This window comes from Mirounga leonina, unplaced genomic scaffold, assembly GCF_011800145.1.
Source record: "Mirounga leonina isolate KUSES-001 unplaced genomic scaffold, KU_Mleo_1.0 Mir_197, whole genome shotgun sequence".
Taxonomy (NCBI): domain Eukaryota; kingdom Metazoa; phylum Chordata; class Mammalia; order Carnivora; family Phocidae; genus Mirounga; species Mirounga leonina.
This window is the reverse complement of record NW_023270494.1, coordinates 13416165-13434699: the sequence shown is the minus strand read 5'-3', so window position 1 is coordinate 13434699 and position 18535 is coordinate 13416165. Positions and strand designations below refer to the sequence as shown.

The following is an 18535-nucleotide window of genomic DNA, read 5'->3' as shown; positions in this document are numbered from 1 at the left end:
TAAAAGAGAAGACAGATATGAGGAAATTACCAAAGGGCATCAGAGAGATGAAAGGGACATGGAAGAGTGGCCATGGGAATAGGAACACTGGGAACATAAACAATGAGACGGTCCATATGCCAAAAAAGGGGGAGGGGGAGAGAGAGAAGGTCCATATGCATTGAATGCAAGATCCAGATGACAAAAATAGAGATTGTATTCGTTTGGGTCCTCCAAGAAGCAGATGCCAAGGAAGGATGTTAGAGAAAACAAGATTAGGTGAGGAGGACATTCAGACCATGATGCAGGTATAACTTCTAAAGGAGAGAGAGGAAGAAGGCGTGCTGGAGAGGTTGAGACTCAGAATGAAGCACAGCTTTAAGAAAGTTTTGGTCATGCTGCTGAGGAATCCTTGAGCCAAAGTCACCCATTAGAAGAGTCCTACATCTTACAGGAGGAATAAACTAGCACTTCAACCCCCATCTCCTCAGCTGCCAACAGGGAGCAGCCCAGGGGAAGCATGGCTTTTGAGTAAATCCTTAGATGTGGCATCTGGGGGTCAGTCAACTATGCTTCCCACAGCAGGAGATGTGGAGGCACATTTTTATGGTTGCTGAAATGAAGGAGGAGCAATATGGTAAAAGTCAGTAGTTAAGGATGTTCCAGAATTGTGAAAGCCATGAGTCCTCCAGGTGGAGAATAATACCAAATTTTGAGCAGAATAAATCAAAATAAACCTACACACACTGTAGTCAGCCTGCAGAATATCAAAGACAATAAAATACAAAAAATTGGGGGAAAATTATAATACTAAATAGAAAGAAAATAAACCAGGCAGAGGTATAATTAGAGCTGATTTCAGGCTGTGATTTCAGTACACACATTAAACATTCAAGGGCAACAAAACTAGTAGATAAAGAAAAAGGGAGGAATTGATAAAATTCAATTCAGTAAGAGATAGGAAAGGAGAAAAAAAGAAGAGGAAAGTGTTGGAAATAGAAAGCATGAAATAAGAAAATAATCTAAAATTATATCAACAATTACTATAAATGCAAACAAATTAAGTAGACAGTTAAAAAGCTCAGACGGGATTTTTAAAAAATATAGTTATATGCTATTTATAAAAGGTACATCTGGGCGCCTGGGTGGCTCAGTTGGTTGGGTGTCTGCCTCCTGCTCGGGTCGTGATCCCAGGGTCCTGGGATCGAGTTCCACATCGGGTTCCCCGCTCAGAAGGGAGTCTGTTTCTCACCTGGGTGCACAGGTGACAGTTTCATTATTTTCTGTTCAATTTTATCTATCTGAATTGTTTTAAAAATAAAAATGTTTTAATTAAGTCCAGAAACCTAAAATAAGTAAAAATATAAGACCACAGTAAATGATAATGTTCTCAGTTAGGAGAGTGGAAACTATACAGCTTTCTTAAAGGACAATTTTTCAAGACACACCAAAGCTTTAAAAATGTAGATATCCCGGGGTGCCTGGGTGGCTCAGCTGGTTAAGCATCTGACTTCAACTGGGGATTGAGCCCCGCGTCAGGGTCCCAGCTCAGTGGGGAGTCTGCCTCTCCCTCTCCCTCCCCACACTTGTGGTCTCTCTCTCTCTCTCAAAAAAAAAAAATGTAGCTATTCCTTAATCCAGTGATTAAAATCTTGTAATTTATCTCGAAGAATTAATCAGAGATGTGTACAAACATGTACTAGTTTATACCTGTTATGCCCAACAGTGACAAATCAAAATAGCTTTAATGTAGTTGGGAAGTACTTTAGTAAAATTTAATGCATCTGTATAACAGAACAGTATGTAGTCATTAAGGGTCAGGTTATACAAGAATATTAATGGCAAGTATTATATATTAATAAGTGAAAAAGATATACAAAGCATTAAACACAGTCTGAGCTTATTTTTATTAAAAAATATATGTGTACAGGGGCGGCCGGGTGGCTCTGTTGGTCAAGCGTCTGACTCTTGATTTCGGCTCAGGTCATGATCTCAGGGTTGTGAGATTGAGACCCACATCTGGCTCCATGCTGGGCTTGGAGCCTGCTTAAGACTCTCTCCCTCCCTCTCCTTCTGCCCCTCCCCCCCTTAAAAAATATATGTGTCTGTGTGTATGTACATAAGTACACTATGGCCTGGAAGGATATACAGTGACATACTACCAATAAAACATCTTTGGGTGATGAGAGATTCTGGATGATTTTTGTTTTATTGTGCTTTTTCTGTGTTTTCCAAGTTTTCTACAGTGAGCATATGGTGCTTTGCATTTAGAAAAAAGTAATCATTATTTCTAAAATAAGTGGCAATAATTCCAGTTTACGCGCTACTGCAGGGGTCCATAAACCATGTCCTGCAGGCCAAATCCAGCCTGCCACCATTTTTGTACTGCCTGTGAGTTAATAATAGTTTTACATTTTTCAGTGGCTGAAAATCAAAAGAAGAATTAATATATAGGGGCACCTGGGTGGCTCAGTTGTTAAGCGTCTGTCTTCAGCTCAGGTCATGATCCCAGGGTCATGGGATCAAGCCCCACATCGGGCTCCCTGCTCAGCGGGGAGCCTGCTTCTCCCTCTCCCACTCCCCCTGCTTGTGTTCCCTCTCTCACTGTCTCTCTCTCTGTCCAATAAATAAATAAATTTAAAAAAAAATAGAATAACATATACAATATATCTTTCTAGGGGTGCCTGGGTGGCTCAATTATGAAGCGTCTGCCTTCAGCTCAGGTCATGATCTCAGGGTCCTGCCATTGAGCCCTACATCGGGTTCCCTTCTTGGCGGGAAGCCTGCTTCTCCCTCTCCCACTCCCCCTGCTTGTGTTCCTTCTCTTGCTGTGTCTCTCTCCGTCAAATAAATAAATAAAATCTTTTTAAAAATATATATCTTTCTAAATCTCTGTATTTAATCTTTACAACATCCCTGTGAAGAAGGTACTATTACTCATTTTAGAGATGACAGAACAGAAGCTTCTAGATAGGAATGTAAATAGTCAAAGATGATAGTTATGGAGTCTTCGTTCTGGCACTCAAACCCAACAAGACTTACCCCAGAGCCTACACTCTTCATCTGCTTCCCCTGTGAAAACACTATCAAAGCTAACACTGCCAGCACATTCTGGTGAACTCTCAGGATGGAAGACCATGGTGTTTTTAGGGAAACTTTGCTGGATAATGAGGCCCCGTTTCTACCATGATGATAGGAAACCCTAAGTTTGAACTGCAATGAAGCAAAATGTTATTCTCCCTTGCCAAAATTCTATTCTTCTCATTAGTAAATCTGCATTACAAATAATTGTACCCAATTATTATTATGTTTAGAGTTTCATCAATAAAAATTCGTGGAAATTTATTTTGTCTCTCATTATATGAGCACATATGCAATGTCCTTGATATTGTTTCTTGGCCCACAAAGCCTAAAATATTTACTATCTGACCCTTTACAGCAAATGTCTGCAGACCTCTGTTCAAATTGATAGAAAAGTGGAGAACTGGCAGGCAGTCACAGTACTGATGGAAATTCCCCCTCCTGGAACTCAGAGTAACCAATAACCCAAATGGTTCTCCTTCCCAAGCTATTAGTCATTTAGAGATTGACTTTCTTTCCTCTTCTCTTGCTATGTCTATATGTTTTAATTCCCACCAAGGGGTGAGAAAAGAGAAGAGATGAGGAGAAGAAAGGAGAGCAGACGAGACGAAACAAAAAAAGAAAAAGCAAAGAAAGGAAAACTTAGTTCACTCAAGGTATTACTTCTTGGAAACTCTGGCAAAAAATGTGTTCAGCGGAAGAGACTTGACTTTTACATCACCTCAGGAGTTAATTTATTAGTGTTTTCTTTTACCTAAAATAAATACAAATTGGCCACTCACACTAAATATCAGTTTGTTCATTCACGCATTCAACAAACTATAAGTATTTACCAGGTACCTGCCCAATGGCACTCTGCTGGATGGATGGATCAGCCCTACAGTAGCTCACAGATTAGGAAATAAGTATCAATACAACATTCTATAGTAGAAAGCAGTTTTAAAAGACCACAGGAAATGCAAATCAAAACTACGGTGAGATACCACCACACACCCGTTACAATAGCTATAAGCAAAAGGACAGATAATATCAAGTACTGGCAAAGAGGTGGAGAAACCAAAACCCTATACATTGCTGGTCACCCTATAAAATGCATCGGCCGCTTTGGAAGACAGTCTGCCAGCTTCTTCAAAAGTTAAACATACACTTAATATCTGACCCAGAAATTCTACTGCGTATCTATGCAAGAGGAATGGAAGCATGTATCTACACCAAGACTCATGGTACCAATGATCGTAGCAGTATTTTATAATAGCCCCAAATTGGAAACAACCCAAATATCCATCAACTGGTAACTGGGTAAACAAAATGTGGTGTAGCCATACAACAGGATACTACTCAATGATAAAAAGGAACCCACTACTGATACACTCAACAGCATGGATGAACTCAAAAACTATGCTGAGTGAAAGGAGCCACACTCAAAACACCATGTATTGTATGATTTTATGTGAAATTTCTAGAAGAGACAATACTATAGAGACAGAAAGCACATTGGTGGCTGCCTGGGATTGGGGTGAGTACAAGAACTGACCACAATCAAGCATGAAGGAAATTCGGGGGATGATGGAAAGTTATAAAACTGGATTGCAGTGATGGTTGCACAAATGTATGCATTTACTAAAACTCTTCGGGACACTGACTATGGGTGCATTAACGATATGCAGATCATACCACAAAAAAGCTGTTTGTGTTTTGGTTTTTTTTAAGAATTTATTTATTTGGGTGGTTCAGTTGGTTAAGTGTCTGCCTTCGGCTCAGGTCATGATCCCGAGGTCCTGGGATCGAGCCTAGCATCAGGCTCCCTGCTCAGTGTGGAGTCTGCCTCTCCCTCTCCCTCTGCCCCAACCCCCCTGCTTGTGCACGCTCTCTCTCTCTCTCCCCCTCAAATAAATAAATACATAAATAAATACATACATACATACATACATAAATAAATAAATAAATAAATAAATAAATAAATAAATAAATAAAATCTTTTAAAAATATACTCCAGGGGTGCCTGGGTGGCTCAGTTGTTAAGCATCTGCCTTCGGCACAGGTCATGATCCCAGGGTCCTGGGATCGAGCCCCGCATCGGGCTCCCTGTTCAGGCAGGAGCCTGCTTCTCCCTCTCCTGCTCCCCCAGCTTGTGTTCCATCTCTAGCTGTCTCTCTCTGTGTGTTAAATAAATAAATAAAATCTTTAAAAATATATATATATATATACTCTAAAAAAAAAAAAAAGATGATTTAGAGACAAGGACAAAAACTGAGAGGTTGCACCCAGGGAAAAGATAAAAATGAACTCAAAGTCGGGGCGCCTGGGTGGCTCAGTCGTTAAGCGTCTGCCTTCGGCTCGGGTCGTGATCCCGGGGTCCTGGGATCGAGTCCCGCGTCGGGCTCCCCGCTCGGCGGGAAGCCTGCTTCTCCCTCTCCCACTCCCCCTGCTTGTGTTCCCTCTCTCGCTGTGTCTCTCTCTGTCAAATAAATAAATAAAATCTTAAAAAAAAAAAAAAGTATAAAAAAAAAATGAACTCAAAGTGACAGAAGTCAGATCAGAGACATTTGGAAGATAGAATGAGCCCTTTGGGTTCTAATGAGGTGGTGGGAGAGAGGAGGCAGATGGCCTCTTGTCTCAGCACCTGGGAAGATGGTGGTGTCCCTGGAAGAGGCAAGGACCACAGGAGCAGAAGCTGGTTTGGGGGAAGGAGGTCACAATAAATTCTAGTTTGGGTTGATTTGAGGTGCCGTGAAGATATTCAGGTCCACACATCCAGTGTGTAGTTGCAAAAGTCTTGGGGCTGAAACTACCTATGTCTTGGGGAATCCTTAGCAAAAAGATGGTCACGAAAACCACAGAAGTGAGTTAAGATTCATATGGACTCACACAGGCAGCAAGGTAGGGCTCAAGATCTAAAAAGCCAAGAAGAGTCTACCTTCCATGTCATGCCTGCAACGACATTAAGAAAATGCCTTTTCTTCTCTTGTTCTTTTTTTTTTTTTTTAATTTTTATTTATTTGAGACAGAGAGAATGAGAGAGAGAGAGAGAGCACATGAGAGGGGGGAGGGTCAGAGGCAGAAGCAGGCTCCCTGCCGAGCAGAGAGCCCGATGCGGGACTCGATCCAGGGACTCCAGGATCATGACCTGAGCCGAAGGCAGTCGCTTAACCAACTGAGCCACCCAGGCGCCCCTCTTCTCTTGTTCTGATTGTCAGTTTGTTCCTAGCAGACTGCTACAGATTTTTAAAAAGAGTTAGTGATTACAAAACAAGCATGCCAAAGATGATGATCAAACTAGGGACAAATATACAGATTAGAGAGCAGAACGAGCAGAACGTAACAGAGGTATAGATCTGGTATCTAGAATGCCAGGTGTGGTGGGTGCGTGAGAGGCTCAGTCAGATGTCTGCCTTCAGCTCAGGTCATGTTCCAGGGGCTCCTGGGACCGAGCCCCACCTTGGGCTCCCTGTTCAGCGGGGAACCTGCTTCTCTTTCTCTCTCTTGCACGCGCGCTCTCTCTCTCTCTCAAATAAATAAAATATTTTTTAAAAAACAATTGTATGTAGAACGCAAGGTGCATGCTTTAGCTGCCTTAGAAACTCTCATATTACTAATATGGGCATCAGTTTGCTCTTTCAGGTTCAGAAGCACATGGGTCAGATTCTACCTGTTGCCCTCAGTTCACCCACAACCATCCAAACGCACAACAGGTCTACAATTCTTTCAGCAATATCCTATGCAGATCAGTACCCTGGAGACTTATCTTCCTGAACCTTCCCAATGCCCAACAATGGCTGACACAGAGTGGCCAAAATTTTTCCTATGCTATTACATACAGGATATTAAGAATCGTAGACAAGTTCATTATATTCCTTGTATGTACAAATGAGACTATAATGCACAAAACAGATTTTGAAATTTTAAGTGTTGTACAATGTATGATAATATTGCTTGAAAGCTGGTCATATCAGACCCACAACCTCCTATCTATTGAGGGGCCCTATGAGTTCAAGTTGTGCTTACTGTTTTTGGAGAGAGGAGTTTTTGATGGTAAAACTTGAAAATAATTCACAAGAAATCATGCCTAAGGGTGGAGCAATTGCAGTATTACAGATTCTCCTTATGTATATGACCTTTAATTCTGTTCATATCTATTGCTAGCCTTGTGGGTAAGAGAATTTTGAATGTGACCCAGACCCGTTCATTCTCAGGTTTCCCCTCCACCCACCCAACCACTCACAGTGAATGTGGTGGTCCTTCTCTAGTAGTGAGTCTCCCACCTCCTCTCCGCCTTCTGCTTGGGTAGCCACCTGTCTGTGCAGCTTGCCAGACAAAAAGTTTTCTGAATGCAGGGTAGAGGCTGTTCATCATTGTGTTCTCAGCACCTAGCATCGTGCAGGGGCTCAAGAAATGACCCCCAAAGCGAAAGAAGTGCAGGGAATTAGAAGGAGGAAAGACTTCCAAGTGGGACATATTAAAAATAAAATTTTTACATTTTTTAAATTTTCTTTAAAGATTTTATTTACTTATTTGAGAGAGAGAGAAAGAGAGAGAGCAGGGGGGGAGGGAGAGGGAGAGAACCTCCAACAGACTCCCGCACTGAGCACAGAGCCCGATTGGGGGAGGGGTACTGATTCCATGACCCCAAGATCACGACCCAAGCCAAAATCAAGAGTTGGGCACCTAACCACTCAGACACCCCTATTTTACTTTTTTTTTTTTTTAAAGAAAAATTGCATATGGGATGCCTGGGTGGCTCAGTCGGTTAAGCATCTGCCTTCAGCTCAGGTCACGATGCCAGGGTCCTGGGATCGAGCCCCACATCTGGCTCCCTGCTCAGCGGGGAGTCTGCTTCTGCCTCTCCCTCTGTCTCCCCCACCCCCCGCTTGTGCTCTCTCTCTCTCTCTAAAATAAATAAAATCTTTTTAAAAGATTTTTTAAAATTTATTTGACAGAGAGAGAGAATGAGAGGGCACAAGTGGGCACAAGCATACACACACACACACACACATATACATACATGAAAGATAAAATTTACCATTGTCACATTTTTTAACTGTACAGCTTGGTGACATTAAATACATTCACAATGCTGTGTAACCACTGCCATGATGCATTTCCAGAACTTTTTCATCATCCCAATAAAAACTCTGTCCCCATTAAACACTAACTCCCCCATTCACCCTCCCCACAGCCCCTGTCAACCACCCTTTTACTTTTTGTCTCCAAGAATTTGACTATTTTAGTTTAGGCACCTCATATGGGTAGACTCAGACAGTGTTTTTCTTTTGTGTCTGGATTATTTCACTTAGCGTCATGCTTCCTAGGTTCCATGTTGTAGCGTGTCTCAGCATCTCCTTCCTTTTTAAGGCTGAAAAATAACTCCATTGTATGTATGTACCATATTCTGTTTATCCATTCATCAGTTGATTGAATGGACAAGAGACTTCTTTTTATTTAATTAATTTATTGTTTAAAGGTTTATTTATTTATTTAAGTAATCTCTACACCCAATGTGGGGCTCGAACTTACCAACCCAAGATCAAGAGTTGCATGCTCTACCAACTGAGCCAGCCAGGTGCCCCAACAAGAGACTTTTTTTTTTTTTTTTAAGATTTTATTTATTTCACAGAGAGAGACACAGCGAGAGAGGGAACACAAGCAGGGGGAGTGGGAGAGGGAGAAGCAGGCTTCCCGCCGAGCAGGGAGCCCGATGCGGGGCTCAATCCCAGGACCCTGGGATCATGACCTGAGCCAAAGGCAGTCGCTTAATGACTGAGCCACCCAGGCGCCCCAAGACTTTTTTTTTTTTTTTTTAAGATTTTATTTATTTATCTGACAGAGAGAGAGAGATAGCAAGAGCAGGAACACAAGCAGGGGGAGTCGGGGAGGGAGAAGCAGGCTTCGGCTGAGCAGGGAGCCCGATGCAGGGCTCGATCCCAGGACCCTGGGATCATGACCTGAGCCAAAGGCAGACGCCTAACGACTGAGCCACCCAGGCGCCCCCCAACAAGAGACTTTTAAAACGTTTGTTTTGCTCATCTAATGCACACACACATGCAAAAGGTAACTGTGTAAGGTGATATGTTAATCAGTTTTACTGCAGTAATCATTTCAATACGTATATGTATACCAAATCCTCACACTGTACACCTTACATATATGCAATTTTTCTTCATTTTATTTTATTTTTCGATTTTATTTATTTATTTGTCAGAGAGAGTGAGTGAGAGAGAGCACGAGCAGGGGGAGAGGCAGAGGGAGAGGGAGAGGAAGTGGACTCCCCGTTGAGCAGAGAGGACCCTGGGATCATGACCTGAGCCGAAGGCAGATGCTTAGCCGACTGAACCACCCAGGTGCCCCTAACCACAATTTTTTAAAAAGTCCCCTGTGCAATATTCGATCTCAGGAGAAAGGATACGAGACTGTGGCATCTGGCCCACTTTTAGGTAGCCATTTCTTTATTAGTTAAGTTCTTAAGTATCTAATTAATAACAAGAGTAAAAACACGTTTATTTAGCATTCACACAGCTCAGTGTCCAAATGTCTCAAGTCCTTAATTTGGAAAATACCACAAGAATCATGAAACTGATTCTAAATTTACTTCTAAATCATGAAAGCAAAAATGAAGTGTGATTTCAGTGGGGTTTTCGGGGAGTGTTAAGTGTTGTTGTAGATGTCTTGTTATTTTAATTGCTGGTAATCTCTGGCTAATGTGTTATCCTCACTGCCAGAAAGAGAAACAAATAATTAAAATATTCAAAACCTGACCTCAGAAAGGAAAAAGCTTATGTTTCTAGCACTTTCCTCTTAGCATCAACTGTGATTCATACATCAAAGGATTAACCTTTGAAAATGAGATGAATTAGCTTTCATATTTGCCTATTTTGGTAACTAGCTGTGGATAATTCCTTCATTGTCCCTTTCCCCACCCCCAAACAGAGAAAGTTGTTCGGTTTCAGTTTTCCAAGATTTCTAGATTATTATGTTGAAGTTCTCATGCAAGCAAAACCTCCCACCAATGTTAGATGTCTTGTCAAGGTAAAGACAGGAAGACTTTTTTTCTCTGATATCTGTCAAGAAAATATAGAAGTATGCTTATTACTTTTTTTAAAAAGTCCTTCTCCTTTTAAAGAACAGTGCTATGCTTATTCCAATGGCAGTTTAACAAATAATCTTGGGTCCTCAGCAAGGCTTCCAATGGGTGGTAAGAATGCATAAGCTGACAGGCTCTAAATTAAATCAACAATACCCAATGTCAGGCTTCAAAAGAAGTGTGTATCAACACCATCAAAAGCAATTCTCGGGGTCACTTTTAACTTCTTCCAAACACCAAACATGGAAGAGGAGAAAAGGCAAGAGAAGGGACGCTGCTATGTCAACATGGACACCCCTCTGCAGGTCAGCACAAATTAAGTAAGTACAACCAAATGGTTTGAATTGCCTGGGTCTCAATGCACAGATGACAAGGAGGAAGAGCAAAGAGATAAAGATGTTAGCACTCAAAGGAGCAGAGCAATAAAGACTTTTTTTTTTCAAGATTTTATTTATTTTTTGACAGCGAGAGAGGTAACACAAGCAGGGGGAGTGGGAGAGGAAGAAGCAGGCCTCCTGCGGAGCAGGGAGCCCGATGCAGGGCTCGATCCCAGGACCCTGGGATCATGACCCGAGCCGAAGGCAGACGCTTAACGACTGAGCCACCCAGGCGCCCCAGCAATAAAGACTTTGATGGATGGACTCACTTCGGCAGTTCAGTAAATGCGGCCTAAAGGTGAGTTTGACTGTGGATGATGAGAAAGACCTTTGAGAAGGACTAGAATCACAGGGCCAGGAAAGAGAGGAGAGAATGGCCCAGTGGTGGTTCCGGACAGTGAAGGGGAGAAACGGAGGTAAGATGATGAAAGCAGAACCCCAAATAAAGTACACGTGAAGCAGCTATAAAGGGCAGCTTTTGGGGTCCTGAAGAAACCTTGTGCCCTCTCCTCTAAGTCAGGGAAAACTGCCCCAGTTCTGAGTACACCTGGTCCCAGATGAGAAAATCACTTCTACTCTGGGTAGGAGAAGCACAGACGGCCATATACTGAGAGACACAAGCAGACTGCAGTGACCAAAGTGGGGGGGGAGGGAACCACCCAGATTAGGCCCACAAATTATTTTCTTTCTTTTTTTTTTTTTTTTATTTATTTGAGAGAGAGAATGAGACAGAGAGAGAGAGAGCATGAGATGGGGGAGGATCAGAGGGAGAAGCAGACTCCCCGCCGAGCAGGGAACCCGATGCGGGACTCGATCCCGGGACTCCAGGATCATGACCTGAGCCGAAGGCAGTCGCCCAACCAACTGAGCCACCCAGGCGCCCTATTTTCAATAAGCCTTTCGAGCAAGGCAATGTAATAAGATAAGTAAGTCCTAGGGATGTAGTGTACAATATGGTGACCACAGTTAACAATATTATATATTTGAAAGTCGCTAAGAGAGTAGGTTTTTTTTAGAGATTTTATTTATTTATTTGACAGAGAGAGATAGCGAGAGCAGGAACACAAGCAGGGGGAGTGGGAGAGGGAGAAGCAGGCTTCCCGCTGAGCAGGGAGCCAGACGTGGGGCTCGATCCCAGGACCCTGGGATCATGACCTGAGCCGAAGGCAGACGCTTAACTGACTGAGCCACCCAGGAGCCCCTAAAAGAGTAGATCTTAAAAATTCTCATTAGAGGAAAAAAAAATAAGAACAGCAACAAAAGAGCGATGTGTTAGCTGAGATCACAGGTAAAGATTTCAGAAGATCAGGGGCGCCTGGGTGGCTCAGTTGGTTAAGCGACTGCCTTCGGCTCAGGTCATGATCCTGGAGTCCCGGGATCGAGTCCCGCATCGGGCTCCCTGCTCGGCAGGGAGTCTGCTTCTCCCTCTCCCACTCCCCCGTTTGTGTTCCCTCTCTCGCTGTGTCTTTCTCTGTCAAATAAATAAATAAAAAATCTTTAAAAAAAAAATAATAATCAGTCCTTCCTTTAAAGATTCTTAAATGTCTTGTCCTAAGAGATTCCAGGGAGCACTAAATTAATAAGCTCACTCTGCATTGTTCTTCTATTTCTCCTAACTTAGATTTTAAAAAGATCTTAAGCAGGAACAAAATTATTTCTTTACCATGACCCTCTGCCATAGTCCTAAATTCTGTGTAATAGATGTCCTGATTCAGCTGGCACCTACTTTTACTTTCCATCTTTTTTTTTTTTCCTCTCAGACCCAGAAGAATTTCTCCCTTCTCTTGGTAGAAAAGGCCCCAGGAAAAGGGTTGGTTTGTGCCCTAGTTTTAGAAAGTGCTGAAGAGGCGGGTCCTAAAGCAATTTGGAGAAAACTACTACTTTGGGGGGTGGGGGTGAAGAGTGCAGAGGGACCAAACTTCTGGAGCGATTTAAGCCTTATGTTCCAAAAACCTAAACAATGGCCGCTATTTATGCACAGTTCAAAAGACCTCATGGCATCAGAAGGCACCTTCTGAATAAGATTGCAGCTAATTCTCTCCGCAGCAGAAATCCACCCCCATGAATAACAAAGCTTCGCTCTGTTATTCATAGCAAGGATTAAACCCAGTGGGATAAAATGCACGGCTGCCAGGTCACCTTAGTGTAGGGCGAGTCCTCCTTTCTCCCCCATAAAAGCCTGATGGGTTGGTATGGGCACCAGCTCCTTCAAATGCACCTGTCATAATCCCTTTCCCTAGTAGAGGAAGAAATGAGTTAACAAGGAAAAAGCTTCCAGAGACAGAGCTGAAGGGGGCTAAGTATATATTACTACAATCCTGGGCCCCATGTCACAATGGTGAGGGCAACCCTTCAAGGTAACGCACTGATAACGTAAACCAAAAAGGGGGCCACCTGGCTGGCTCAGATGGTAGAAGGTGGGACTCTTGATTTGGGGTCCTGGGTTCAAGCTCCGCGCTGGGCCTAGAGCTTACTTTAAAAAAAGAATGAATGAATGAACAAATAAAAATATATAAAATAAAAAAAAAAAAACGCAGGGGCGCCTGGGTGGCTCAGTCGGCTAAGCTCAGGTCGTGATCCCAGGGTCCTGGGATCGAGCCCCGCATCGGGCTCCCTGCTCAGTGGGAAGCCTGCTTCTCCCTCTCCCTCTGCCTGCCACTTTGCCTACTTGTGCCATCTCTCTCTCTGTCAAATAAATAAATAAAATCTTTAAAAAAACAAAACAAAACAAAACGCAAAGTTTCCCAACCTATCCCCAGCCCTCCAAAAGGCTGCCTCTAGAGCATGGGGGGTGGCAGGGTAGCTAGCAGCCCCTCGGCTCCTCCTCAGCTGGGTTTCCTTCCCACTCACTGCTCCCCACCCTGCCCCATGCTGGCTGACCCAATCCGCGGACCACGTGCCGCACACATGACTTCACAGTTTCCCACTTACAAACCTCCTCTGCCAAAATCCATATCCATCCTTCAGGACTTGCTTCATGGTGCCTCCCCGTGATTCCAACCCACTGGGAGCTCTTCTTTGCACCTGGTTCATACTGAGTTTTTGCAATCAATTAAAAGCTTAATGTCCTTGGAGCGCCTGGGTGGCTCAGTTGGTTAAGCGACTGCCTTCAGCTCAGGTCATGGTCCCGGAGTCCTGGATCGAGTCCCACATCGGGCTCCCGGCTCGGCGGGGAGCCTGCTTCTCCCTCTGACCCTATCCCCTCTCATGCTGTTTCTCTCTCTCTCTCAAATAAATAAATAAATAAAATCTTAAAAAAAAAAAAAAGCTTAATGTCCTTACTGAAATAATTATATGCAAAAGACTAGGTTGTCTGGGATCTGCTTCGAAGTCATCCAGGGGCTGGGGGCGGAGGGCACGGCATTACAAGAAACTGGACTGGCCGTCAGCTGACTGTTGTAGCTGGGGGTGGGTACATGTGGGTTCATCACAGGGTTCCCTACTTTGGCTTCTGTTTGGAAGTTTTCACCTAAAACTCTGAAAATACCTAGCGTCAATGCCGGCTAATGACAGAGCCAAGATTCAACTCCATGTTTTAAGACCAGTGCCCTCCCTGCCTGCTATTGTTTTTAATGGATTATTTCATAGTTGCTGTTCCTGCTTTTTTCACTGTATCCAAAATTGTATTCATTATTCATTTGACATGAAAGCCCGGCTGCTCTCCTCAAGGAGCAGGCAGTGTAACTGGGGACACAGGTAAACAGATAAATCACAGTGGAAAAGTGAGTGCAAGCGAACAGTTTTCCACAGGGGAAACAGAGCAATTAAGCCAGCATGAGGAGCCCAAAAATGCAGCCCAGCCAGGAGGTGCTAACCCAGGAGGAGCTCGAGAGCCAAGCAGGGATAGTTTAGGTGCAGACGTTTGGGAGCAGAGGCACTGCTCGGGCAGGGGCAAAGGGGCGGTCTTGCAGAGGCTAGGCGAGGAAAGAACGGGGCCAGGTGGGGCAGATGCCCTGGGGAGGTGGGTGGGGGCCAGGCCGTGATGGGGCTTGAAGCCAAGCCAAGGGGGTTGGATTTCACCTCTTAGGCAATCAGGAGCCGACATGCAAGTGACATAATCACCGTTGGTCTATTAGGAAGGAAGCGGACAGCTGGGAGTGGGCTCTCACATGACCAGAGCCAGGATTAGGATGAACGAGGGAGGTACAAAATCAAGGGGGTGCCAGAAAGCTCAGCAATCCAGATAAATATTACTTTAATGCAATATTTTTTTAAGATCAAAATTAATGCAAGAAAACCCACAATTAAAAAAAAAAAAATCCAGGGCACCTGGGTGGCTCAGTTAAGGGTCTGCCTTGGGCTCAGGTCATGAACCCAGCGTCCTGGGATTGAGCCCTTCGTAGGGTTCCCGGCTCAGCGAGGAGTCTGCTTCCCCCTCCCCCTGCTCATGCGCTCTCGCTCGCTCGCTCTCTCTCAAATAAATAAATAAAATCTTAAAAAAAAAAATCCAAATTGTAAATAAAGGCAGGCTGTTGCTGTTTGTTTTACAACCCCGGCTTATGCAACTGGCCGTGAAAACCTCCCCCCCGCCTCCCCATCCTCCACCCGCACTCGTCTGGGTGAGTCTAAGAGGGCTGACAATGATATGGGAACAGATTGAACATACGAGGCTTTATATATATTGGTGGTTGTTTTTTTTTTTTTTTAATATTGTAGAGCTTTTATTAACTTTTCCCACTTGGTTCACGATATGGGAGGATATTTGCTAAATGCACGGAGGGACACACAGCTTTCTTTGCCTCGGGCTCCAATATGGCTCAGCAGGGCTCTCAATAGACCGGGCAGTAAATGAGGAGGGACTGCCCTAAAAAGCAAGAGCAAATGCCCAGAGGGTGAAAGAGGAGAGGCCAGATTCAAGCAACATTTCTAGGGCAGACAAGAGAGGTGGAAATGCAGGAAGGAGTGTGAGCCTAGGTCTCAGCTCAAGCAGAGAATTTATTCCACCCAACTACAACCTAAATGCTTCGGGGGCAAAAATCCCATTCGCCTCTTTTTTGTATCATTTTGCACCCAACTCAGTAAGTTCCTATTAACTAATTAGGTGGAAAAGAAGAGCTTAAATCCAAAGCACACACGACTGAAACCAGAAGTGTGTGGTTCCTAATTCACACTGCCTCTCTCAAAGAAGTGCAGGGCACGCTCATGAATATTCAACAGGCACAAACCATGAATGATGACTAAGACCCCCAAAGTCTAGTAAGGTATTTGAGCGAGACGATCTCCTGCCATCCTCCCATCTCCTTTTGCATCCTGAGGACCAAGGAGGAGAGTAACGAAAGTAAGGGCTCAGCTTCTCGTCCCTGCAGCTCCAATCAGATTAGAAGAAAGGCTGACAAAATTGTTGTTTGCAGACCCCTTGTACAATTGGAGAGATAAGTGAGCTGCTCGACAGCTTCCCCTATCAGATGTTAACTGCGTTCCCACTGCGCCCTCCTTCCCTGATTTCCACTCTGCTCATGTTAGCTTCAGCCTCACGCGATAAGAACATTCACTCCATCTCTGTGGAGCAAATCAAAGGCCAGCTCAGAACTGTGGACAGTTCAAGGGACAAAAAGGGGAAGGCGTCATCCAGATGAATCACCAGGTGTAGAAATCGGCTCAGGAGAGACTGACAATGACCGGGGAGACCTTCATAAACAAAAGCCGTTGCGAAACCTAACTTCTAGATGGCTTCAGAAGGCTCAGTGGCTCTGAGAGGGAGGTACAGAGATGACAACTCGGGGCCCGTGGCGAGGCCCAGGCAAGAAGCTATGACTAAACAGGAAACGGGTTACTTAGCAGTTGAACGGATGTATGAGTGTTCAAAGCACAGGCACGGGGCTCTACTCTGACACATCCTGCGAAGTGAAAACAAAGCTGCGTTAACCCAGGCAGCTGCGGGGGAGGCTTGTATGCTTAGGTGGTTCCTGCTCGGGGCTCCTGGAGAACTTAATTCTCTGTGGATCATAATGAATGTGTGCACCCAGTGCTGCACGGGCAGAATTCTTACAACACCCAAAAAGCCCTGCAAACGGAAAGCGGTCTCTTCATTTTACAAAAAGAAGCTCAGAGAGGTTAAGTCATTTGCCTGAGGTCACGGAGCTGGTCCGGACGGAGCTAGAGTCCAAATCCAGAGCAAAGCCAGGCTTAGAGGAATGAGAAACTTTTCCTTTCAAGCTCTCGGTGACCTCACTTTTGCTTAGAGGGAGGTGAATGAGGTCGAGTCTGCCAGTGCAGAGTGACATCCTGCCTTCGATATTTTAATATCTTGTTCATCGTGGAGTACTTGCGCTAATTACGATTTTTTTTAAGTATCTTGTATTAAAATATTATTTATGAGGTTTCTGCGCCCAAGAGGCATGTCTCACTGGCCTCACCCTCAGTCTGGCTCTGCTCCAGGCTGATGGTGACCTGTGATCACCTGAATGAAACCTGTGTTCTCATTGTTGTTTGACTTTTCACTTTCCTCCTGGTTCATGAATTTTCTATACTGCCTACTGGGGAAGAGGTGTTTGTTTTTGGTTTTCTATTTGCTTCTTTGCTTCCTTTGTTTGTTGTTGCCATTGTTGTTCCATTCTGTCTCTTCCTCTATCCTCCTCCTTCATTCATCCCTGGCTGGGATACTTACAAGCAAGAAATGTGGCAAAACGTGATAAACTGGAAAACGGGCTGCAAAAACTTTCTCGCAGTCCATGAATGTATCCAAGCACCAAGGAAGCGTCTGAGAGTAATGTCGTGCCCCCTGCCCAAGGCTGGAGAATACATTTATTTTTATAAGAAATGAGCTCCCGTAATGATCAGATCTTCACACATCTGCTTCACAAAATTATCTCTGAGCCCCATTACCAGACACAAATTTAAATAAATACTCTGAGCTGAGCCTGTGGGTAGTCATGGGTAGCTGCAGGGAGAAAAGTCATCCTTTTTATTTCTAAACTTTTGTTTCTACAAATGTGGTACTGTTATGACATACCTCAGGATGAAGAGGGGAACGGCCACATCGACAGCAAACACAGGTGTTTTGATTCGTATTCTGTGGGGGTTTTTTTAATTAACTAAATACAGTGTTTGATTAAAAAAAATCAACATCAGGACACTCATCAATGACAGGGGAGAGAAACTGACACAGAAATTGACTCTGTCCACCTACACGTCCCCCTCCAGGTTTGCCAGTTCAGCCCTAATTTCAAAAAGAAGCATGCATTCAGGACCTACTGTGTGTGTCCAGAAGCCAGAAATTCGAATTGCTAAGACTAAGGGCCAGGTTTCCAGGGCATCACCATTTGGACCCGTGTTTTACAGGAGAATGCAGTCCATTAGTTTAATTTAAAAAAAAAAAAGCTTGATCTCAGCCCATATACATTTTCTGTAAGACAGGCCAAGAGAATTTATAGGAGCAGAGGGGGTGGACCTCTGGCAGGATTACAATAAAATGAAATTTTTGTGGCCTGGAGTTTCTTCTCCCCTTTCAGCACTTTCAATGCTAAACCAAAAAAGAATAGGAGCAATAAGCCTGTGGCCAGACTGCTCTTTGCTGCTGGGGCCAAGGAGGGCGCTTCTGGATTGCTCCTCCAGTTTCCCCTAAGTTGACCTAGCTAATGAACATTCAAAAGGGAGGAAGGAGAAAGTACCGCTGGGCTCAGAAAATCGATGTTAAAAGTCCAGATTCTAAAACCCACAGCTACCATGCATTAGAAAGTCACTTAGGCCCTCACTCTATCCTCTGTCCTCTGCACCTGAATTCTAACAAAGACCTTAATCCAGTTTCTCAACCCACAGGAGTTTAGAGGACACACAGCAGAAGGGGTGATGGCCACGCTGACTCACAGAGCCCTATGGATGGCCACTTATGATTATCATACTTAATGGCCCAGTCTCGGGCCTATTCACCCATTCATTCATTCATTCATTCATTCATTCATTCATTCATTCATTCCACCACCTTCATCAGAAGCCTCCTCAGGCTCCTAGCCCTCCTTCAAGTTCCTAGTAATGCCACCCTCCCTGACTTCTTCAAGGGAGGTCTACAGAGCAGCCCACG

The 18535-nt window shown here is 44.1% G+C and overlaps 1 protein-coding gene across 8 annotated transcripts in view; it reads right to left on the bottom strand.

The window, feature by feature from the left end:
- The window catches only part of PITPNC1 (phosphatidylinositol transfer protein cytoplasmic 1), a 256426-nt gene that overhangs the window by 182905 nt on the left and 54986 nt on the right, over nt 1-18535 (bottom strand). Inside the window, exon 1 of one of the 8 annotated variants that reach the window (XM_035026230.1) lies at nt 7283-7551. The exons of the other annotated variants lie outside the window; for them this stretch is intronic. The gene's annotated coding sequence lies outside the window, so the exon portion shown is untranslated. Of the gene's footprint in view, nt 1-7282; nt 7552-18535 lie in introns of those variants that run through there. 8 annotated transcript variants of the gene reach the window in all.